At 38.9% G+C, this 25,776-nt stretch overlaps 1 protein-coding gene across 1 annotated transcript in view; it reads right to left on the minus strand.

Moving 5' to 3' along the window:
- Positions 1-25,776, minus strand: part of PCCA (propionyl-CoA carboxylase subunit alpha) — a 526,460-nt gene that overhangs the window by 333,171 nt on the left and 167,513 nt on the right. The window lies entirely within an intron of this gene.

The raw sequence follows: 25,776 nt of genomic DNA on the forward strand, positions 1-25,776 counted from the left end.
CTAGTCAAGAAAACTGAAATCATATCAAACATCTTCTCGGACAACAAGGGCTTAAAATGAGAACCCAACCTCAAGAAAAAACTCAAAAACACTCAAATTTGTGGAGATTGAACAGCGTGCTATTAAACAATGAATGGGTTAATAATAAGATCAAGGAAGAAATCGAAAAGTTTCTGGAAACAAATGAAAATGAACTCACACCAGTACAAAACTTCTGGGATGCAGTGAAGGCAGTACTTGAAGGGGAAGTTCCTAGTGATACAGGCTGACCTAAACAAGATAGAAACATTTAAAATAAACATCCTAACCCTACATCTATAAGAACTGGAGGATCAACAACAAACAAAGCCCAGCGCATGTTGAAGGAAGTAAATAAACAAGATCAGGACGGAATTAAGTGACATAGAGACTAAACGAACAATTCTAAGGATCAATAAATCAAGGAACTGGTTCTTTGAAAAGATACACAAAATCAACAAGCCTTTAAGCAAACTCATCAAGAAAAAAAGACAACTTCCGCCAAGATGGAGAAGTAGGTGGAGGGTCCACCTCGCCTCTGTGCACAACCAAATCTAAGAACAACTATTTTTAACAGCAGTCACAACCAAGCTATACGGAAAATCAACAATACGGAGTCCAAAGGACAACTAGATACTCGGCTGGAACGGTACAAGGAGCGAGACCAGAAGCGGAGCAGGTTAGCAAGAAAAAATTCCCGGGGCGGCGGTGCGCGGCGCGCGCAGGCGGCAACCGAGGGCTGATCGCCAGTGAGCTGGCTGCGGAGCGCATAGGGAAGAGGCGCGGTGGGTCGGTCGGTCGCGCGCAGTTACGTGCGGAGAAACCAGTGAGAAGGGAAACCCGAGCGCGGTGCAGCAGGCTCGCAAAATTAGGATCGGATAAGCAAGCCCGAGGCGTTTGTGTGTGTGACTGGATGCTCTGGGCTAGCGGAGAGGAACGCCATTGCTCCTTCTCTGACCCCGCCCCCACACACAGCGTCACAAACCAGCGACCTGGGTCGCCCCGTCCTGGTAAACAACTAAGGCTTCGCTCCGCTCACTTAACAGCGCGAACAGACCAAAAATGGCTCTAGAACAACTCAGAGCCCCAGAACCGATAGACCTAAGTGATGAAGAAATAGCCAGTCTTTCAGATGCACAGTTCAAAACACTGGTTATAAAGATCCTTACAGAACTGGTTGACTTTAGCCACAAATTAGAGAAACATATGGAAGCTAAATTAATTGAAATGAATGGGGATACAAAAGATTCCAATAATAATGGAAAGAAAATTGGGACTCAAATCAAGGGAGAGAACCAGACGGAAGAAAAAAATGATAAAACAGAAAGGAATGAAGAAATAAGAATTCAGAAAAATGAGGAGAAGATTAGGAACCTCCAGGACATCTTTAAACGTTCCAACATCCGAATTATAGGGGTACCAGAAGGGGGAAAGGCACAACCACCAGTTGAAAAATTATTTGAACAAATAATAAAGGAGAATTTCCCCAAGATGGCAAAGGAAATAGACTTCCGAGAAATCCAGGAAGCTCAGAGAGTCCCAAAGAAGTTGGACCCAAGAAGGAACACACCAAGGCACATCATAATTACATTAGCCAAGATTAAAATGAAGGAGAGAATCCTAGAAGCAGCAAGAGCTAAGGGGACAGTCACCTACAAAGGAGTTCCCATCAGACTGTCAGCTGATTTCTCAAAAGAGACCTTACAGGCAAGAAGGGGCTGGACAGAGGTATTCCAAGTCATGAAATCCAAAGACCTACAACCAAGATTGCTCTACCCAGCAAAACTTTCATTTAGAATGGAAGGACAGATAAAGTGCTTCTCAGATAAGACCAAATTCAAGGAGTTCATCATCACCAAGCCCTTACTATATGAAATGTTAAAGGGACTTACCTAAGAAAAAGAAGATAAAAAAGATGAACAGTGAAAGGACAGCAAACTCACAGTTATTAAGAACCACACCTAAAACAAAAGCAAACTAAGAGGATAGCTAGATCAGGAGCAGAACCATAGAAATGAAGATCACATGGAGGGTTAGCAATAGGGGAGTGGGAGGAGGGGAAGGGGGAGAAGGTACAGAAAATAAGTAGTACAGACAGTAGATAGAAAATAGATAGGGGGGAGGGTAAGAATAGTAGGGGAAATACAGAATCTAAAGAATTTGAGACACATGTTCATGAACTAAAGGGGGAAATGGTGGGGGAGGGGTATGCAGGGTGGAGGGGAGGGGGAATAGAGCAAATGTAATGGCATAATCAATAAAAAAATAATAATTAAAAAAAAAAAAAGAAAGAAAAAAAGACAAAGGACCCAAATAAACATAATCAGAAATGATAGAGGTGAGCTTACAACTGACACCGCAGAAATACAAAGGATTGTAACAAATTGCTACAAACAACTACATGCCAAGAAACTTCAAAACCTGGGTGAAATAGAGAAATTTCTGGAAAAAATGTAATCTTCCAAAACAGAATCACAAGGAAGCCAAAAGCTTGAAGAAACCGATAATAGATGGTAAAATTGAAGCAGTAACCAAAAATCTCCTGGCACACAAAAGTCCTGGACCAGATGTCTCACAGGAGAATTGTACAAAACATTTAAGAAGAGCTAAACTCTATCCTTCCTATATGATTCCAAAAAATCCAAGAACAGGGAAGACTCCCAAATTCTTTTTATGAACCCAGCATCATCCTAATGCCAAAACCAGATAAACACACAACAAAGACAGAAAACTACAGGCCAATATGGCTGATGAACTAAGATGCTGAAATCTCAACAATATATTGGTAAACTACATCCAGCAATACATTCAAATGATCATACACCCGGATCAAGTGGGACTCATTCCAAGGATGCAAAGATGGTACAATATTTGCAAAACAAAAACCAAAGTACATCATATAAGCAAAAGAAAAAAATATCACATGATCATGTCAATAAATGAGGAAAAAGCATTTGATAAAGTATAGCACCCTTTTACAATAAAAACACTCATCAAAGTGAAAGTAGAGTAAGCATACCTGAACCTAATAAAGGCCATATATGAGAAACCTACAGCCAACATCATACTCAATGGGTAAAATCTAAAAGCTAAGATGAGGAACAAGACAAGGATGCCTGCTTTCACCACTTCTATGCAACATAGCATTGGAAGCCCTAGCCACAGTGATCAGAGAAGAAAAGGAAATAAAAGGCATGCTATTTTAAAGAAGCAAGCAAAATGTCACTGTTTGAGATGCTGGGAAGATGGCGACGGAGTAAGATGGAGCTGATGCTAGCTCCTGTACTCATGGGTGAAAATCCTGGCAGATCAATAGAGAAACAGCACAATAAACCATCGGTTACCCAGCATTTATGAAATTAAAAGACCAGATATTGTGACCGACACTGAAACACCAGACGGCGGCAGAGTCAGCTACTGTAGCTGGTTCTCACGCGGCCCCTGTGCTGCCGCCAGAGCAACAGGCCTGGGAGCCAGGGAGTCAGGTATGGGAGCCGGACACTCCAAGCCCCTGTGACAGTCCTGGGAGGCAGAGGAGTTAGGAACTGGAGCTGGGACATTCTCGGCCCCTGTGCCAATGCCATAGCTACCAGCCTGGGCAACAGAAGAGTCAGTTGCAAAAGCTGGGACACCGGAGGCCCCTGTGATGCTGCCATAGAGACGGGCCTAGGCACCGGGGAGCCAGCTACGGGAGCAGGGATGTTCTCAGCCCCTGTGCCGCTGCCATAGCGACGGGACCAGACTCCGGGGAGTCAGGTACGGGAGCTGGGATACTCCAATCCCCTGTTACGGCCGTGGGCAACAGAGGAGCCAGCTACGGGAGCCCGGACGTTCTCAGCCCCTGTGCCACTGCCATAGCGACTGGACTGGACGCTGGGGAGTCAGGTACGGGAGCCGGGAAACTCCAAACCCCTGAGACGGCCCTGGACGGCAGAGGAGCCCACTAAGGGAGCTGGGATGTTCTCAGCCCCTGTGCTGCTGCCATAGCGACAGGACTGGACACTGGGGAATCAGGTACGGGAGTTGGGACATTCTAAGCCTCTGTGCCACTGCCATAAAGACAGGACTAGATGCCGGGGAGTCAGATACGGAAGCCGGGCACTCCAAACCCCTGTGACGGCCCTGGGCAGCAGAGGAGCCAGATACGGTAGCCTGGACATTCCCAGCCCCTGTGCCGCTGGCGTACTAACAGACCTAGGTGCATGGGGGGGCGGCTACTAGAGCCGGGACATTCAGCAGAGGTAGGCGACCAACACAGGGACCAGCGCGAGGACCAGCGTGAGAGTAGGTGGAGACAGAGAACATCAAGAAACTTCAAGGAGTCTGCACCTCTGAACTTCACAAGGATCATACCACAGAAGTTCACACCATAAAACCTGGGATTCATAACAGATCAATTTTAGAAGCTGAGACTAACAAGAAGAGTCTCAAACAATGGGAAGACAAAGAAACAATCCCCAAATGAAAGAAAAAGCAGAAACTTCAGAAAGAATGTTAGATGAAATACAGACTGATCAACTATCAGATAGTGAACTCAAAGCACTGGTTATTACGAAGTTCAAAGAGCTCACAGTGAACTACCAGAAACTACAGGGAAACTACAATGATCTCTCTGCAAACTACAGCAACATGAAAAAGGAAATGGAAACTATCAGCAAGAGACAAGAGGAAATGAAAAATACAATTTCCGAATTGAAGAACACAGTAGAAAGTTTCCAAAGTAGGATAGATGAAGCGGAGGATAGGATTAGTGAGTTTGAGGACAAGGTAGAAAGCATCTCACAGAAAGAGCAAGAAAATGAAAAGAGGCTCAGAAAGAATGAAGAGGGATTAAGAGAAATGCAAGACAATATGAAACGTAATAATATCCGAATAATAGGAATACCAGAAGGAGAAGAAGAAGAACAAGGGATAGAAAACATATTTGAACGAGTAACTAGAGAAAATTTCTCTAATTTGATAACAGAAAAAGTCTCACAAATCCAGGAATCACACAGAGTCCCAATCAAGAGGAACCCAAGGAGGCCCACTTCAAGACACACCATCATCAAAATGGCAAAATTCCAAGACAAAGAGAGAATCTTAAAGACAGCAAGGGAGAAAAAAGAAATAACATACAAGGGAGCCCCAATAAGGTTAGCTACTGACTTCTCAATGGAAACACTTCAAGCAAGAAGAGAATGACAAGAAATATTCCAAGTAATGAGAACCAGAGACCTACAACCAAGGCTACTTTACCCAGCAAGGCTCTCAATCAAGATAGATGGCCAAATAAAGAGCTTCCAAGACAAAAGAAGCCTAAAAGAATACGCCTCCACCAAACCAGCTCTACAAGAAATACTAAAAGGACTGCTTTAAGGGAAGGGAGGATAAGAAGGAGACAGAGAGGAACACAGGTACAAAAATGGCAATGAATAAGTACCTATCAATAATAACCTTAAATGTAAATGGCTTAAATGCTCCAATCAAAAGACACAGAATAGCTCAATGGATAAGAAAGCATGACCCACACATATGCTGCCTACAAGAGACCCACCGCAGGACAAAAGAACATCACAGACTAAAAGTGAAAGGCTGTAAACAAGTTTTCCAAGCAAATGGACAAGAAAAAAAAGCTGGGGTAGCAATTCTCATATCGGACAAAATAGACTTCAAAAAAAAGGCCATAAAGAGAAAACCAGAAGGTCACTTCATTATACTCAAGGGAAGAATCCACCAAGAAGACATTACATTGTAAACATATATGCACCAAACATAGAGGCACCCAAATATATCAAGAAAATCTTAGAGGACTTCAAGAAAGATATTGACAGCAACACAATTATAGTAGGGGATTTGAACACCCCACTATCAAAAATGGACAGATCTTCCAAACAAATTACCAACAAAGATACTGTGGCATTAAACAACACCCTAGAGGAAATGGACTTAAATTATATATATAGAGCCCTTCATCCCAAAGAAGCTAAATACACATTCTTTTCAAATGCACATGGAACATTCTCAAAGATACACCACATGATAGGACACAAAACAAGCCTCAACAAATTCAAGAAAATTAAACTCATACCAAGCATCTTCTCTGACCATAAGGGACTGAAACTGGAAACCAACCCCAAAGAAAAAACCCAAAGCACCCAAAATCATGAAGACTGAATGGTGTGCTATTAAACAACGAATGGGTCAAGAATGAAATTAGGGAAGAAATCAAAACGTTTGTGGAAAAAAATGAAAATGATCTCACAACAACCCAAAACTTATGGGACACAGCCAAGGCAGTCCTGAGAGGGAAGTTTATAGCAATACAGGCCTACCTAAAGAAGAGAGAAACATTTCAAACAAACAACCTAACCCTACGCCTGGAAGAACTCGAGGAACAACAACAAAGACAGCCCAGAGCAAGCAGAAGAAAGGAAATAACCAAGATTAGAGCAGAATTAAAAGCACAAATTTTAAGGATCAATGAATCCAGGAGTTGGTTCTTTGAGAAGATAAACAAAATAGACAAGCCTTTAAGTAGGCTCATCAAGAAAAGAAGGGAACAGATACAAATAAACACAATCAGAAATGAAAGAGGAGAGATTACAACTGATACCACAGAAATAGAAAGGATTGTAAGAAATTACTGTGAACAACTGTATGCCAAGAAATTTGAGAATCTAGGGGAAATAGACACATTTCTAGAAAAATACAATCTTCCAAAACTCAGTGAAAAAGCAGCAGAAAATCTAAACAGACCAATAACAGCAAAAGAAATTGAAGCAGTAATCAAAAAACTCCCATCACACAAAAGCCCTGGACCAGATGGTTTCACAGGACAATTCTACAAAGCATTTAAGGAAAAGCTAACCCCTATTCTCCACAGACTATTCCAAAAAATCCAGAAGGATGGAAAACTCCCAAATTCTTTTTATGAAGCCAGCATCATCTTAATTCCAAAACCAGATAGAGACACAACAAAGAAAGAAAACTTCAGGCCAATATCGCTGATGGGAGGAAACAAAACTGTCACTGTTTGCAGATGACATGATAGTGTACATGGAAAATCCTATAGACTCTACCCAAAAACTGCTCAAACTCATTAATGAATTTGGCAAAACAGCAGGATACAAAGTCAATATCCAGAAATCAAAGGCACTTTTGTATACAAACAATGAATCAGCAGAAGCAGGAATCAAGGAAAAAATCCCATTCGATATAGCAAAAAGAAAAATAAAATATCTGGGAATAAACCTAACCAAAGAGGTAAAAGACCTCTATGCAGAAAACTACACAGCCCTGAAGAAAGAAATCAAGGAAGACACAAACAAATGGAAACATATACCGTGTTCATGGATTGGAAGAATTAACATCATCAAAATGTCCATACTACCGAAAGCAATATAGATTCAATGCAATACCTATTATAGTACCAACGGCATATTTCACAGACATAGAACAGACACTTCGAAAATTTATATGGAACCATAAACGAGCCCGAATGGCAGCTGCTCTTTTGAGAAAGAAGAACAAAGTAGGGGGGATTACAATACCTGATATCAAACTGTATTACAAGGCCACTGTAATCAGAACAACCTGGTACTGGCATAAAAACAGGCACATAGACCAATGGAACTGAACAGAGAGCCCAGAAATCAACCCAACCCTCTACAGTCAATTAATATTCGACAAAGGGGGCAGTAACATAAAATGGAGTAAAGATAGCCTCTTCAACAAATGGTGTTGGGAGAACTGGACAGCTATGTGCAAAAAAAATGAAACTTGAGCACCAACTTACACCATACACCAAAATAAATTCAAGGTGGATAAAAGACTTAAATGTAAGCCGTGACACCATTAAAGTCCTAGAGGAGAACATCGGCAAGAAAATCTCAGATATTCCACGCAGCAACTTTTTTACTGATATGTCCCCTAGAGCAAGGAATGTAAAGAAAAGAATAAACAAATGGGATCTCATCAAAATAAAAAGCTTTTGCGTGGCTAAAGAAAACAGTATTAAATTAGCAAGACAACCAACTGTATGGGAAAACATATTTGCCAATGATACCTCAGACAAAGGTTTAATCTCCAAAATATACAAAGAACTTACACGACTCCACTCTAAAAAGACACCCAACCCAATTAAAAAATGGGAAAAGGACTTGAACAAACACTTCTCCAAGGAGGACATACAGAACATTCAGAGACACATGAAGAGATGCTCAATATCGTTAGCTATCAGAGAGATGCAAATTAAAACCACAATGAGATACCACTTTACACCAGTCAGGATGGCTATCATAAACAAAGCAACAAACAACACATGTTGGAGAGGTTGTGGGAAAAAGGGGTCCTCAGTCCACTGTTGGTGGGATTGCAGACTGGTACAACCATTATGGAAAACAGTATGGAATTTTCTCAGAAAAATAAAAATCGACCTGCCTTTTGACCCAGCAATTCCACTGCTGGGATTATATCCTAAGAATCCTAAAACATCAATTTCAAAGAACCTATGCACCACAATATTCATAGCAGCACAATTTACAATAGCCAAGAGTTGGAAGCAACCTAGGTGCCCATCAGTAAATGAATGGATCAAAAAATTGTGGTACATATACACAATGGAATTCTATGCTGCAGAGAGAAAGAAGGAGCTACTACCCTCTGCAACAACATGGATGGAACTGGAAAGCATTATGCTGAGTGAAATAGGCCAGGTGCTGAAAGACAAATACCATATGATCTCACCTTTAACAGGAAGCTAAACAACAAAACAAACAAGTAAGCAGAAAAAAAAAAAAAACAAAGACACTGAAATAGAGAACAAGGGAACAGTGACCAGAGGGGAGAAAGAAGGGAAGTTAAGGGGAAAAAGGGGGAGGGATTTGGAGGAACAAATAGGAAGGACACAGGGACGAGAACTAAGGGGGGTGGAAATGGGAGGGAGGTGGGGAGCAAGGGGCGGGGGAGGCTGGAATGGGAAAAATAGACAAAAAACTGTACTTGAAAAATAACTAAATAAAATTAATTAAAAAAATAAAAATAAAATAAAAAAATAAAAATAAATAAATAAAAATTAAAAAAATGTCACTGTTTGCAGATAACATGATAAGATACATAGGAAATCCTATAGATGCCACTTAAAACTAGTCAACCTAAAAGGTTAATTTGGCAAAAGAGTGAAATACAAAGTCAATATTGAGAAATCGAAAGCATTTTTGTAAACCAACAATGAAATATCAGAAACAGAAATCAGGGAAAAAAATCCCATTTGATGTAGCAACAAGAAAAATAAAGTACCAAGGAACAAACCTCACCAAGAAGGTAAAAGACCTGTACTCAAAAATTACACAACGCTGAAGGAAGAAATTAAGGAAGACACAAATAAATGGAAGACTATATCATGTTCATGGATTGGAAGAATTAACAGCATCAAAATGCCCATATTACCCAATGCAATTTACAGATCCCGGCAATTCCTATTAAAATACCAATGACATATTTCACAGACATAGAATAAACGTTTCAAAAATTTATATGGAACCATAAACAACCCTGAATAGCCACAGCAGTTTTGAGAAAGATGAACAAAGTAGGAGGGATCACAATATCTGATATCAAACTTTAATACAAGGACAAGGTAATTAAAACAGTCTGGTACTGGCATAAGCACAGACACATAGATCAGTGGAACAGAATATAGAACACAGAAATAAACCCAATCTCTGTGGTCAATTAATATTTGACATAGGAGGAAGAAGAAGCATAAAATGCAAGGAAAATAGCCTCTTCAACAAACACTGTTGAGATATCTGGACAGCTACATAAAAAAAAAATTTTAATTTCACCACCAACCTACACCATACACAAAAATAAATTCAAGTGGATAAAAGACTTAACTATAAGTCATGCCATGATAAAAGTCTTAGAAGAGAAGAACATAGGCGGAAAAATCTCGGTATTCCACACAGCAATATTTTCACCGATATGTCTCCTAGAGCAAGAGACATAAAGGAAAGAATAAACAAATTGGGACTTCAAATTAAAAAGCTTCTGCAAGGCTAAAGAAAACATCAGCAAAATGAAGTGAACCAACCATATGGGAAAATATATTTGCCAATGATTCCTCGGACAAGGGGTTGATCTCCAAAATAGGGGTTGATGACACAACTCCACTCCAGGAAAGCAAACAACTCAGTTAAAAAATGGGCAAATGACCTGAACACACACCTTTCCAAGGAGGACATACAGAGGGTCCAGAGACAAATGGAAGGACACTAATCACCACTAGCCATCAGAGAGATGCAAATTAAAACCACAATGAGATACCACTTCACACTGTTCAGAATGGTCATCATAAACAAATCAACGGACAATAAGCCTGGCCACAAAAGCTGACAAGGTTGTGGGAAAAACGAAACCCTAGTACACTGTGGGAATGCAGACTGGTACAGCCACTATGGAAAACGGTATGGAGTTTCCTTGTAAAACTGAAAATGGAACTGCCTTTTGACTCAGCAATACCACTGCTGGGATTATACCCTAAGAATATTGAAACACCAATTCAATAGAATCTATGCACCCCAATGTTCATAGCAGCACAATTTTACAATAGCAAGCTTTTAGAAGCTACCTAAGTGCCCACCAGTAAATGAGAGGATCAAAAAGCTGTGGTACGCAATGGAATACTACACAGCAGAAAGAAAGAAGGAGCTCCTACCTTTTCTGACAGCATGGATGGATCTGGAGAGTACTGTGCTAAATGAAATAAGCCAGGCAGTGAAAGACAAATACCACAAGATCTCATCTATAAGTGGAACCTAATCAACAAAACAAACAAGCAAGCAAAATATAACCAGAGACATTGAAATAAAGAATGATCTGATAGTATTCAGAAGGGAGGGGGGGAGGAATAATGGGGAGAAAATACATTAAGGGTCATCAAGGAATATGTATAAAGGACCCATGGACAAGACAGTGGAGGCAGGGGAAGTACTGAATATGGAAGGTAGAGGGTGGGTAGGGCAGGGGACAAGAATCAGAGAAAAATGGGGATAACTGTAATTTAACAATAAAAGAATTTTCTTTAAATGGAGAGAAAACTTGTGAGTTTATGCTTAATCCCAAAATGTGTATATTGGAATAATAAAAGAAAAGGCATGTAGCCCAATTATGGTGACAAAGAAAGAAAACACATACAGAATACATGCTGCAGTCTACCAAGGAGTATCATTCTTACCTCAAATGACTACATTACTTAAATAAAAGGAAAACAGCAAATAAAAACTTCATTCTTTAATAGACTGCACAAGAAATACTCTAACACCATTTTCTTCAACATAACTTTCCTCAGAAATTTCTTACTAAATTTCTTTAAGATATTAAATATATCTTCTACTAAGGACTAAATTGGAAAATAAATTAACAGAATATAAGATCATGAAAAGGGTATAAATTATAACATTTTTCAAAGGTTTCTACATACCACATTTGAAAATTTTTCTAACCAGCACAAAGTCAATAGCACAAATAAAAGATTTCAGGGCTTATCCAAGTATTTTTATCCCTCAGAAGCAGTAACAATTTGTTCTATACTAAAAAAAAAAAAAAAGCAACTTTTGTTGTTATACCATGCCAAAAGGAGAAAAGAATAGGCAATGAAAATAGTAACAAGAGAAGAAACGACAACCTCAGTTCTTACACATTAATCAGAAATCAAAGCAGTCGGAAGACTAATATCAAGAAGAAACATATTGAAGAGCCTAACTCACAAAAAAAATGACAGATGTCATTACAACAGGTTAATGTCAAGACAATAAAGTTCAGTGAAAGACTCATACATTTGAATCCTAGCGCCCTAAAAAACTTCCATTAATCCAGGCTAATGAATCCAAGGACAGCCTACAAGAACTAGTAGTCATTAAAAAGCACATTGTAAATTTATTTGAGTGATCCTAGATTTTCTGAGAATTTATCATCTTATTCTTAATATTCCTGTTCTTCCCAGGTATCTCCATTACAAAACTGGAGATTATAGGTGGAAAGTAAGAAAATTGTTGTCAAATCATTACCTATAAATATTGTGGAAAAATGTTTATTTTTCTATTTTTATTATATTTTGTTGATTATGCTATTACAGTTGTCCTGATTTCCCCTGCTTCTCTTCTCCATCCAGCACTCTCTCAGGCACTCTCCCTGCAACTGTTCATGTCCATGGGTCATGCACATAAGTTCTTTGTCTACTCCATGTCCTACATGGTACTTTATATTCCCATGACTATTCTTTTTTCTTTTAAGATTTTATTTATTTATCTTTAGAGGGGAAGGGAAGGAGAGAGGGAGAGAAATATCAATATGTGGTTGCCTCTCGTGCATCCCCTGCTGGGAACTAGCCCACAACCTAGGCATGTGCCCTGACTGGGAATCTAACCAAAATACTCTGGTTCGCAGGCCTGCACTCAATCCACTGAGCTACACCAGCCAGGACTCCCATGACTATTCTGTAATTATGTATTTGTACTTCTTAATCCCCTCACCTCCTCATCCATCTCCTCATACTCCCCTCCCATCTGGCAACCATCAAAATGCACTCCATATCCATCCATGACTCTGATCTGTTCTTTTTGTTTGCTTAGCTTGTTCTTCAGATTCAATTGTTGATAGATATGTAATTTTGCCATTTTATTGTTCATACTATTGACCATCTTTTTCTTAAATAAGTCCCTTTAACGTTCCCTGTAATAATTGTATGGTGATGACGGACTACATCAGTTTTTTCTTGCCTGGGAAGCTCTTTATCTGTCCTCCGATTCTTAATGATAGCTTTGTTTGGTAAAGCAATATTGGCTGTTGGTCCCTGCTGTTCATGACTTTGAATATTTCTTGCCAATCCTTCCTAGCCTGGAAGTTTCTTTTGAGAAATCAGCTGACAGTCTTACAGGCACTCTCCTATAGATAACTAATTTCTTTTCACTTGCTGCTTTTAAGATTCTGTCTTTAACTTTTAGCACTTTAACTATGATGTGTCTTGATGTGGTCCTCTTTGCATCCATCTTCTTTGAGACTCTCTGTGCTTCCTGGACTTGCATGTCTATTTCCTTCACCAAATTAGGGAAGGTTTCTTTCATTGTTTTTTCAACTATTTCCTATTTATTGCTCTTTCTCTTTGCCTTCTGGCATCACTATGAGGCAAATGTTGGACCTCTTGAAGATGTCCCAGAGGCTGCTTATCCTATCCTCACTTTTTTGGAAGTTTTTTTCTTCTTCTTTTTCTGATTGGTTGTCTTTCCTTCCTTTTTGCTCCAAATCATTGATTTGATTCTTCAATCATCAACTCTACTGTTGTTTCTCTGCAATTGTTCTTTATTTCAATTAGTGTATCTTGTGTTTCTGACTGGATCTTTTTTATGCTGCTCAGGTCCTCACCAAACTCTTTTAGCATTCTTTTTTTTTTTTTAATTTTTTATTGATTATGCTGTTACAGTTGTTCTATTCCCCCTTTATTCCCCTCCACCCTACCCCCATCCCCACCATCACCCCCCCTTTAGATTATGACCATGTGTCTCAAGTCCTTTAGATTCTATATTTCCCATGCTATTCTTGCCCCCCATCTATTTTCTATCTACTGTCTATGCTACTTATTTTCTGTACCTTCTCCCCCCTTCTCCTCCTCCCACTCCCCTGTTGCTAACCCTCCTTGAGATCTTCATTTCTATGTTTCCACTCCGGATCTAGCTGTCCTTTTAGTTTGCTTTCGTTTTAGGTGTGGTTGTTAATAACTGTGAGTTTGTTGTCCTTTCACTGTTCATGTTTCTTTAACTTCTTTTTCTTAGATAAGTCCCTTTAACATTTCATATAATAAGGGCTTGGTGATGATGAACTCCTTGAATTTGATCTTATCTGAGAAGCACCTTATCTGTCCTTCCATTTTAAATGAAAGTTTTGCTGGATAGAGCAATCTTGGTTGTAGGTCTTTAGATTTCATGACTTGGAATACCTCTTTCCAGCCCCTTCTTGCCTGTAAGGTCTCTTTTGAGAAATCAGCTGACAGTCTGATGGGGACTCCTTTGTAGGTGACTGTCCCCTTAGCTCTTGCTGCTTCTAGGATTTTCTCCTTCATTTTTATCTTGGCTAATGTAATTACGATGTGCCTTGGTGTGTTCCTTCTTGGGTCCAACTTCTTTGGGACTCTCTGAGCTTCCTGGATTTCCTGGAAGTCTATTTCCTTTGCCAGATTGGGGAAATTCTCCTTTATTATTTGTTCAAATAAGTTTTCCACTGGTGGCTGTGCCTTTCCCCTTCTGGTACCCCTATAATTCGGATGTTGGAGCGTTTAAAGATGTCCTGGAGGTTCCTAAGACTCTCCTCATTTCTTTGAATTCTTGCTTCTTGACTCTTTTCTGTTTGGCCATTATTTGCTTTCTTCTGGTCCACTCCATTGATTTGAGTCCCAGTTTCCTTTTCATTGCTATTGGTGTCCTGTGCAATTCCATTCATTTCAATTAGTTTCGCCTTCATATATTTGTCTAATTTGTCCGTATAATCAACCAGTTCTGTGAGGATCTTGATAACCAATGTTTTAAACTGTGCGTCTGTGAGATTTGCTATTTCTTCATCGCTTAGATTTATTTCTGGGGCTCTGAGATCCTCCTGCGCCATTCTTGGTCTGTTCGGGCCCTTTAAGAAGTGGTGCCTTGGATTCCCAGGTCGCTGGGTTGTGACGCTTATGTGGGGGCGTGGCCAGAGCGGGAAATGGCGACCCCTCTGCCGCTTCTCACAGCTGGGTGCGGAGGAGCAGTGCCTTAGGTGGTTCACCTGGGCCGGGCCGCTCAGAGTCGCTGGGTTATGACGCTGTATGTGGAGGTGGGGTCAGAGCAGGGAAATGGCGGCGCCCTCCACTGCCGCTTGCCGTGGGGACCTGCCGGCCCGGTCCAATCGCCCACTCCCTCGCCTGTCCACCCGCGCACAAATGCGCGACCTCAGTCAACACGCAGCCCCGGCCCGGCTGTCTCCTCCGCGGTCGCTCGCCTGGTTGCTCGCGCGGTTGCTCACTGGGTCCAACCCTGCGCCTGGATTCCGCACCTGAGCCCGTCTGACCGAGTTTTCCTGTGCAACCCTGCTCCGCCAGCCACTGGTTTCGCCCCTCTTACCGGTCAGGCTGAAGAATTTGTTGTTAACGGACTTCCGAAAAGTTCAATTTTCTGTGTTCTGGCTGTGTTTTCTGTTGCTAATATTTAGTTTTCTCTAATCTTGGTTGTGTGAGAAGGCACGGCACATCCACCTATGCCTCCATCTTGGCAAAAGTCCCCTCCTCATTCTTTTAACCAATAGTCTCAACTCTGTATCTGATAGACTGCTTTTCTGGAGTTTTCATCTGTTCTTTCATTTGGGCCATGTTTCTTTGTTTTTTCATTTTTGCAGCTTCCCTGTGTTTGTTTCTATGTATTAAGTAGAGCTACTTTGACTCTGTGTCTTGGTAGTAGATGTTTTGTAGAGTCCAGTGGTAGGGCTTCCCCTATCACCACGCTGGGTACTCAAGGTGCACCCTTTCTGTGAGCTGAGTATAATCTCCTCTTGTAGTTGAGCCTGGGTTGCTGCTGGCAGATCAATGGGAGGGTTTTACCCAGGCCAGTCAGCTGCAAGGATTGGCTGTGACTACTTACCATCAACCTCCACCTTCCATGGAGGGTCAGCTGTGCAGGGGCAGGGTGGTGGTGCTCCAACATGGTCTATAGCTGTCCACTGGGTGCACAAGCCCTAGGGTTTCCTGGGTAGTGCGGGCCAAGGTCAGCCCCCACCTGTGTTTTGCCCGGGGCTACCCTGCCTGAGGTATAAAGCCATCTGAGATGACTTCTCTGGTTGTACTGAGGTTGGAGACTCACAGGCCAAGCCAAGCTGTGAGTCTAGGCTAGCTGCTGCTAGTGCCAGGCCTGAGGTTCACTGAGAGCTAGCTGTTTCTTGTCAGAAAGGATTTAGGAAGTTGTAAAGCATGAGCCAAGATCAGCCATTCATATGAAAAAGCAGCTTGGATAGGCCCATAAATTGGGTGGGGCAGAGCCTCTGGGGATCTCCAAGGCAGGTCAAACAGTATTAGCTAGTTTGATGGAGTCTCAGATATGCCACCAGCATGCCAGCTCTGTGACTCTGTGGTAGAAAGGTTGAGAAAAGGGACAATGGCCTCTGCTCACCTTGATGCCAGATACCAGTTTCTCCCAATATGCCACTGTTGTCCTTCAAGCTGCTACCTCACTGCTGGAGCTCAGAGAGAGTGAGTCTGTGTAGGTGAGTTTGTTTGTGTGGTCTTTAAGAAAAACTGTTAGAGCTTCCACCCGCGTTGTTTCAGGTGAGGACCTGTGAAGGACCACATACACAGGGCTTCTCTCAGCTGCCTCCATCAGCTCCAAGATCCCTGACTGGCACGTTGGGCACTGGCCACTCGCTTCCAGCTCCTGCCCCTTGCTGCTGGCTGTTTGTGTCCCACAGCTGACCCTAACAAAAGCACTCCTCTCTGAAGGCAGTTGGGAAATCTGAGAAATTTATTGAACTCTGGCTCCTGTGCCTTTCATGCACGTTTGTCGGAATGTAAACAGTTGGGAATGACTGGCAAGACCGTACCAGCCAAGAAAGGCTTTCAGGCTTTACAGTTTGGAACCACCAGAATCAGTCCTTACACAAGGTTTGGAGCCCTGTGAGAGAGAACTGAAGAGAGGGCAGAAAAACTTCTTCTCTGATTGACACTGCTGTGGGCTGGATGTTGGTGCTTTTTAGACAGAGGAGATTAGGCACATGAAGTGATGTCATCTTGGACTCTTCAGACAAGCCTATTTGCTAGCTCTTTAAAACTAAATGACTTCAGAGCAGAAGAATCACCCAGGCAACCCCTACTGATGCACGAAATCATGAGATATAATACAGTTGTTCCTGGTTTAAGCCACTGACTTTGGGGGTAATTTCTTCTCACAGCTGAAACAAGAGAAAAAATTTCTCACATTTGGTCAAGGTAGCTTGTAAAATGTATAAATACTGTTGCCACCTTTCTTTTTTAAAAAATTATTTTAATGTTCAAATACAGTTGCCTGTATTTACCTTCCACCACTACCCCCCAACCCCACCCCCCTTGGTTTTGTCCATGTGTCCTTTATAGTTGTTCCTGAAAACCCTTTTCCCTCCATTATCCCCTCCCCCCTTCCCTCTGGTTACTGTCAAATTGTTCTTAATTTCAATGTCTCTGGTTATATTTTGCTTGCTTGTTTCTTTTGTTAATCAGGTTCCACTCAAGGTGAGATCATATGGTACTTGCCACCTTTCAAAAAATGTAATTTGTAAAATAAGTATTACTTGTGTAGGTTAGTGTATGTGTGGTTCTCAGACTATGAATCTCAGAATCACTTGGGACAGTTGTTAAAAATTGAGATCCACTGAATTTTAATTTCTGGGACTTGAGCTTGCAAATTTGCATGTTTAGTTAACTCTCAAGTGGTACTTATGTAATTTAAGATCTCAGGACCATTGGAATTGTATAAAAACTGGGTAGGGATGATCTAATGCATTGCTAATCAAAATCTGACTTACAGATAGAAGCATCAGCATCACCTTAAAGCCTGTTAGTAATCAGATTCTCAGTTGCCATTACAGACCTACTGAATCACAAAGTGCAGATGGAAAGATCCCTAGGTGATTTGAATACTCCTTAAAATTTGAGAAACACTGCTGTAGAATCATGATTCTTAACCTCGGTGGCACTCATAATCACTCAGACAATTAAAAAAAATACTGCTGCCTAAGCCTTTCCCCATACCAATTAGATCAGGATCTCCAGGAGTGGAGATCAGGCCATGATTTAAAAAAAAAAAAAAAAAAAAGGAAAGAAAAGAAAAACTGTCTGAGCCTCAGAGGTTTCTTCTACCAACTCAATCCCTGCTGGATTTTGCAGCCAGAAGTTAAGGGGACTTATCTTCCAGACACTGGAACCCTGGGCTGGAGGGCCTGGTGTGGGGCTGGGACTCCTCACTCCAAAGATACCCCTTCAGAATTTTTATCTACCACATACACGTGTCGGAGCAGCCTGTTCCACGTCTGTTTCCCTCCTACCATTTTGGATGGATGTGGTTTTTTAATTCTATAGTTGTCAGACTTCCATTCAACTCAATGTCTGATGGTTCTGAGTGATGGCTGTTCTATGTTTTAGTTGTACTGTTGATGTGGTTGTGCAGAGGCACATCAAAATGTGCTTGCCTGCATAGCTACCTCAACCAGAAGTCCCATGAAAAAACTTTTAAAATGTGTGAATTTACTTAATTCATCTGTATACTGATACATACATTTATATTTGAATTTACTCAGTGAATAACCACTTGTTATTCACCAAATATATACTATGCTATGAGCATTGTCTTAAGTAGTAGAAATATAAAGGAAACTAACCCTTGGGCAATTTTACTATAAAATAATAACTAAATAAATATAAAACTTGCAAAGAAAAAAGAATTTATTCAATGCAGAGAATCCCACATTACTTTAACAGAAAAGCAATCCATCAAGATAATTCAATACACCTGGCTGGTGTAGCTCAGTGGACTGAGAGCGGGCCTGAGAACCAAAGAATCACAGTTCAATTCCCAGTCAGGGTGATGCGAGAAACTTTGAAAAACCTTTGTTCACCCAAACCCCAAGCATTAACACACCCCCGCACGCAGCCAGAACTAATTTCAGCATTTGGCCTTTGTACTCTGCTTCTGCCACGTAGGTGTAGGGAGCCCTATAGCTAGAACTAACTTCCACATTCCGCTTCTGTATCCTGCTTTGCCACGTAGACAGGAAGACCCTGAAGACTATATAAACCCCAAGAACCCTTTGTTCGGGGCTCAGAATTTGGAGGTGGACTCCTCTGGAGTCCATAAACTTCTCATGTCTTCCACTATCTCCTCTGGGTGTGAGTTTCTTCCCGCAACAAGGGCACATGCCTGGATGCAGGCCAGATCCCCAATGTGGGGCGCATGAGAGGCAACCACACATTGATGTTTCTCTCCCTCTCTCCTTCCCTTACCCTCTAAAACTAAACAAATAAAACCTTAAAAAAAAAAAGATAATTCAATAGAAGAGGTATGAGGTTATTTCCAGATCAAACTAAGTCCTGGGAACATTGCAATACAAGGAATACACTTTATAAGATGCTTTTCCAGTATGACATTATTTTCTCCTGTCCTCTAAAAATTCTCAGTCGCTCACTCTTTCATTCTTCCTTTTAATAAATAGTTACTTGAGAAAAATGTGTATTCTATTGTTGGATAGTGTTCTGTATACATATCTATAAGGTCTAATTGGTTTTTAATGTTGTTCAAGATTTCTATTTCCTTATTGATCCTCTCTGTGGATGTTCTATCCATTATTTAAAGTATGATATTGAACTCTTCAACTATTTTGTAGACCTGTCTATTCTTCCTTTCAAGTCCATCAATGTCTACCTCATATAGTTTTGTCTTTGCCATTTCGTACATATATGTTATAATAGTATGTTTATCATATTCAGTATATAATATCCTTCTTTGTCCCTTTCAACAGTTTTGTCTTAAAAGTCTATTTTGTCTAAATTACTATAGCCACCCCAGTTGACTTTTATTTACCATTTCCACAGGATAATTCTTTCCACCCTTTCACTGTCAATTTATTTCTGTCTCTGAATCTATAGTGATTTCTTGTTGACAGCATATAAATGGATCATGTTTTTTATTCATTCTGTTAATAAATGCCACAGTGAGGATGGCCATAATATTTAGAAAGGAAAAAGAAATTACCAAGTGTTAACAAGGATGAGAAAAAAGTAAAACCTACATACATTGCTGATAGTAATAAAAAATGGTTCAGCTGTCATAAAAAACACTTTCATGGTTTCTCAAAAAGTTCAACATAGAATTACCATATAAGCCAGTAATTCCTCAACTAGGTATATAGCTGAAAAAATTGAAAACAGGTACCCAAAGAAATATATGTACACACATATTCAGAACTTCGCTATTTCCAACAGTCTAGAAGTAGAAATGGCCCAAATGACATTCAATAGGTGAAGAAACAAACAAAATGTGATACATATATAAAATGGAATATTATTCAGTCATAGAAAGGAATGAAGAACTGATACATGGTAAAACAGGGATGAACTTTAAAAACAACTCTAAGTGAAAGAAACCAGACAAAAAAGGACCCATGTGTAATTCCATTTATGTGAAATATCCAGAATAGGTAAGTCCATATAGACAAAAAAGTAAAATTAGTGTTTTCCTGAGGCTAGGGAGACAAGCAATGAATATTAATGGATATAAAGTTTCTTTAGAGGGTAATGAAAATGTTTTGAAATTAGTAGTAATAGTTGCATAACCTTGTGACTACACTAAAAAACCAATGAGTTGTACATTTTGAAAGGCTAAATTTGATAATATTTAAATTTTATCTCAATTCTTAAAAATCTAATCTTTAGTATAAAAATTTAAAACAGGTTGCCCTGGATGTGGTGGGGGGAGCAGTATAAGGACTGACTTCTAAGGAGAACAAGGGAACTCAGGGGTGACAGTAATGTTCAATATCTTGGTGGAGTTTGGGATTACACAGATGATGCATCTATCATGATAAACAAATACAGACAAAATTTTGACCACGTTACTGTATACAAATTTCTCAAGATAAAATTGTATAGAAATATTGAATTCAGTTAATGATATTTATGTTTAACTATTTATTAGAATGCATACTGATATTTGCAATGTACTGTGAAATGTACCAATATTAAGATGAATTAACAAATGGATATATAAGTGATAATGCAAATCTAGCAAAAGATAAATACTGGAATCTTGGTATTGAATATACAGGTACACAATGTAAAATTTTTTCAAATGTCATATGATTAAAATTTTTCAGAATAATATATTGATGGAAAATTCAACAAACAAGAAAAACATTCAAAAATCATAAATACTACACAGAAATTTAGGATATGGATATAAGACAGGATGATCAAGTAGTAATATTACAGTGTCTTCTTTTGAACATTTAAGCAAATATATGAAAGGTAACAAGAAGACATTTATGTGACAATATCAACCAGAGTATCCCAGGCTCCTCTCCTCCTCCAAAAAAATATTATTCTATGGCCCTGAAATATGATGTGTTCAAAAAGCTATTGTGACTGAAGTATAGTTGGCAAGGAGTAGTATAAAATCAGATTAGATAGAAGGGAAATACCAAATCATTTGGGATTTGTAATCAAAGTAAGAAATTTTTATTTTATTTTATTTTGTTTAAGTGCAATGGAAAGCTATTAGAGGGTTTAAAGTAGGGATGGGGTAGAATGAGTTATTAATTAGTTTTAAAATATCACACTGACTGCTATGTGAAGAATGGCTTTGAAGTGTTTTAGAACAGTAGAGAAACTATCATCATAGTCTCTACAGGACAATGGTAGTTTGGAGGAGAGTGTTGTTAGTAAAGATAGTGAGTGTTGAGTATGGGAACTATTTTGTGTCAAGAACTAACAGTATCTATTGATAAATTGACAATGGAGTGACAGGGAAAAGGATAGATCTCTGGTGATAGCTTCAGTCACTTAATGAATGAAGTGACATTTACTGAGATTAGAAACTGTGGAAGAAGCAGGTTTGGAGTATGGTGGACCTAAGAATAAAAATTTTTTTTATTTAAATTGGGCATGATTTGTGATTTTAGGAAAGCCAGGAACAATAAATCAATCAGAATACTCTAAAAGATGTTAAAGCTGTTAAAAGTTTTAGAACTACAATTTATTTTCCTTTTAAGAATCAATTTTGGCTTAATTGTATTAAGGACCTTTGATCCACTACAAAGATCAGACTTTAATGCAAATCAAGCTCACTGATTTCTGTTGTCTATCTCTGGGGTAAAAGATAAACTGGGGACCAAGAGCCCTGTATCTTTAAACTTAGGAGGTCAAAGAAAAAAATCAGGAGGAAGAATAAGAAAGACAAGAGACACACACAAAAAAACAACTACTTGAAAGTAACATATTAAGTCTTAACTGTCTCTCACCCCATCAGTGATAACAGACTGTTTCTTCATTCCACATATAACATGCTTAAGTGCTTTACAGTATTTTAAACAAAGTGGTAACTCACATTTTAGCTATCATCCTTTAATCTCATTAGTTAACCAAAGTATAATGAAAAATCCATGGTTTTTAGAGCTGAATGAGCCTAAATTTAAAGCAGGCCCACCACTCAGTAGTTCTGTGACCTTGAGCAAATTACTTACCATTTCTAATCCTTAGTTTCTTAAATGTAAATGAAAATAATTAACCCAACAATTAGCATTAGAATTAACATTTGCAAAGTGCCTGCTACAAGGAAAGAATGCTCCATAAACAAGAGCTACTATTATGTTAAAGACACCGAATTCATCAACATTCAATGCAGTTTCCTCCTTTGGCAGAATAGATTCCTGCTTCTAGAAGAGAAGTTAAAGACATCAGAGAGGAGGGGACCACATAAAAGATGATCAGTTTCATTAATGTAACACAGAAAGAAGTAAAATAGAGAAATCTATGAGTAGCTATAACACATGTAAAATGTACAACTTGTTTATAAGTACAAACATACTTTCCCATGGAATCAAGAGTCAATTCAACTCAAACCCACAAAGACTCAGAAATCATAATGTAGTGACAATGTCATATATCTCAATAAAATTAGTAGAAAACAAAACTAATGAGTTGCCAAACAATACAGAAAACCAAGAGACTTTAATACGTAATTTCATTTATTTTGGAAGCTGGCACTTGTAAAAAGGCATTATGGGAGGTTTCTGCAGAAATTCAGGGAAATTCCAAAAGCTATAGAGATGATGACCCTGGTTCTTTAGTATGTTTTATTTCACTTTAAACTTTATGGCTTCCCTTTCTTTCAGTATAAGCAAAACACTAGCACTCTGATATTTAATAACCATGATTGCAATAATTTATTTTACAAATGTCAAGGAGTAACTGGGGAAGAATTAGAAGATAGGAAAGAAAAATCATAAAGATGCCCTCAAATATAAAGAAAAGAGCCTTAGCCCTGGCTGGCGTAGCTCAGTGGATTGAGTGTGGGTCTGCAAACCAGAGGATCGCAGTTCGATTCCCAGTCAGGGCACATGCCTGGGTTGCAGGCCAGTTCCCATCAGGGGACAGACAGGAGGCAACCATACATTGATATTTTTTTCTCTCTCTCTCCTTTCCTTCCCCACTAAAGATAAATAAATAAATAAAATCTTAATTAAAAAAAAAAAAAAGAACCTTAGATTTAACTGCATAACCTCAGAAGTAAAAAAACTGAAAGGTAGGTAAAGCACAGCACTAAAATATTAAGAGAGAAAAAAAAGTGGTGAGAACTGGTCAGAGACCCATCATGACTCACTGGTTGTTTTAAAGGTCACAGATTACTTTTTAAAAGTAGAAAACAAGAAAGCAAGCAAAGCAATCTGCAGCCTGCCATTTATGCAAAGGAAATACTCAAGAGTAAAAGATTCATAATTCAAAATGCAACACACCAATGTAATTCAAAATTTGGTTCTAATTCCCTTATTTCTTTAAATTCTTCGATTGCCCTTTTCATAATATTGTGATGGCAGTATTATTATATCCCATTACGTAGATAATAACAATAGTATCTAAACTTGGCCCTGACTGGTGTAGCTCAGCAGATTGAGCATGGGCCTGTGAAGCAAAGGGTTGCCGATTCAGTTCCCAGTCAGGGCACATGCCTGGGTTGCACACCAGGTCCTCAGTAGAAGGCACATGAGACGCAACCACACATTGATGTTTCTCTCCCACTCTTTCTCCTTCCCTTCCCCTCTCTAAAAATAATTAAATAAAATATCTTTAAAAAAATAGTACCTAAACTTGAACTAAAGAGACAGCTCTTAAAATGGAAAAGTACGCAACAAATAAGATAAATGTTAGGAAAGTCTCCTCAAAACCCAGCTATTGGCTTTTGGGTCAGCCAAAAAGTCTGTATGGTTTTTTCCATAAAGTAAAATGCACATTTTTCATTTTCATCAATAACTTTATTGATCTACATATTCTATGTTGGCTATCTCCAGCTACTGGGTTCTAGTGAGTAGAGGCCAGAAGTACTGCTAAACATCTTCCAATGCGTAAGACATCCACACAGCAAATTATTTGGCCAAAATGTAAATAGGACCAAGAAACTTTGCAAAACACTTTTGACACATTCGATCAGGCACAATACCTTCTCCATACACTACACAAGTCTTTTCTTGCATTTCGGTTGTGTTTCTACCTTTCTTTAAAAAGTAAAACATATATGCCAAAAAATGTTCTGCATCTTCTTCCATCTTAAATATTAAAACGGCTGCACAAAAAATTCACCAATTTTGATAAGTTTTTTTATGAATGCATGCTGATATGACAGCTATCCCAGTACAATCTAACAAAAATGTTTTGAATGAAGTTAAAGACAACTAAGCACTACCAGAGCCATCATTCAGAAAAAACTAAATGAACTTTTTGGCCAATCCAATACATGCCTCTTACGCTATGAGAAATTCCAAACCACTGAGAGAAGCTTTTGAATTTTTTCAAAAAAATAAGCCACAAATCAGTTCCACAAAATCCAACACCAAGCAATCTAGCAAATCTTCCTATAAAATACTGAAATGCTTTTTGAAAATGTTGATGAGTCTGAAAGAAATAATTAATGATGAGATGTTGTACTCAGATAAAGTATGGTTTTTTATGGCCTAGTCTTAAATCCAGGACCTATATTATTAAGGTAAATGTCTTTAAAACAAACTAACAACAAAACACACATAACCATGAGCCAAGCCCAAAAATTTAGCCAGATCCAACTAGAAACAAGGATGCAACAAGCCAAACATCTTTTTAGATCACTGAAATACTGCTAAGCTTGCCAGTAACTACTGGAAAAAATATATTTACCAAAACAAGTGGTCACTTTTCGGCCAAGATGAAATTTCTTTTTTTTTTTCCAAGATGAAATTTCTCTATATCACAACTATATAAACTTTGCAAAATTAAATACTTTCCAAATGAATAAAATAATTCTAAATAATCAATCTTAAAGAGAAAGCAGAACTAAAGAAATGTTAATGTGGGAGCTAAAGAGGTTGGCCCTATCAGCGTAGGACTGCTAAGAGGATGGTGTGAATTCCTAATTACCAAGGGTTGCCTAATTTCTCTCAAATGTATACAAATGTCTATCAAATGTAAATAAATACTAATTTGATTAATAAAACTGCAAAGTTTTTAATAGCCTTGCTGACCCATGATAACAGTGTACCCTCCATATATTTTCTTAATCAGGAGATAGTGAAAATAAAATGGTTTTCATGAGTTACAGGAATAATTTTGAAAATACAGAGTTGAAAAACACTACCCCAGTACAATCATTCCTATAACAATCATTAAAATGCCTTTCACTTTACCTTTTACTCCCATTTAGAAAACTTAGTCTTAACTTCTCACATTCTATTTTCTCTTTCCCAGTAAGATTGTTGATATTTAGCATCTTAGGAAAAGCAAGAACCTGAAGACCCTTGTCAAGTATTGTATCTTCATTTTAATCACATGTCCTTAACTTTAATAAGTTGCATTCAACTATGTACATATAAATATACATTACATTAAATCTCAAGAATTCTTAAGATAATTCCTTCTTTTAATTAGCCAGTTATTTCATCTTATAAAAGAGCTATAATTAAGGTCCAATTACCCTTTAAAGTTCACTTTAATAATAG

This window comes from Artibeus jamaicensis, unplaced genomic scaffold, assembly GCF_021234435.1.
Source record: "Artibeus jamaicensis isolate MK-2021 breed Jamaican fruit bat unplaced genomic scaffold, CSHL_Jam_final contig_1819, whole genome shotgun sequence".
NCBI classification, from domain to species: Eukaryota; Metazoa; Chordata; class Mammalia; order Chiroptera; family Phyllostomidae; genus Artibeus; species Artibeus jamaicensis.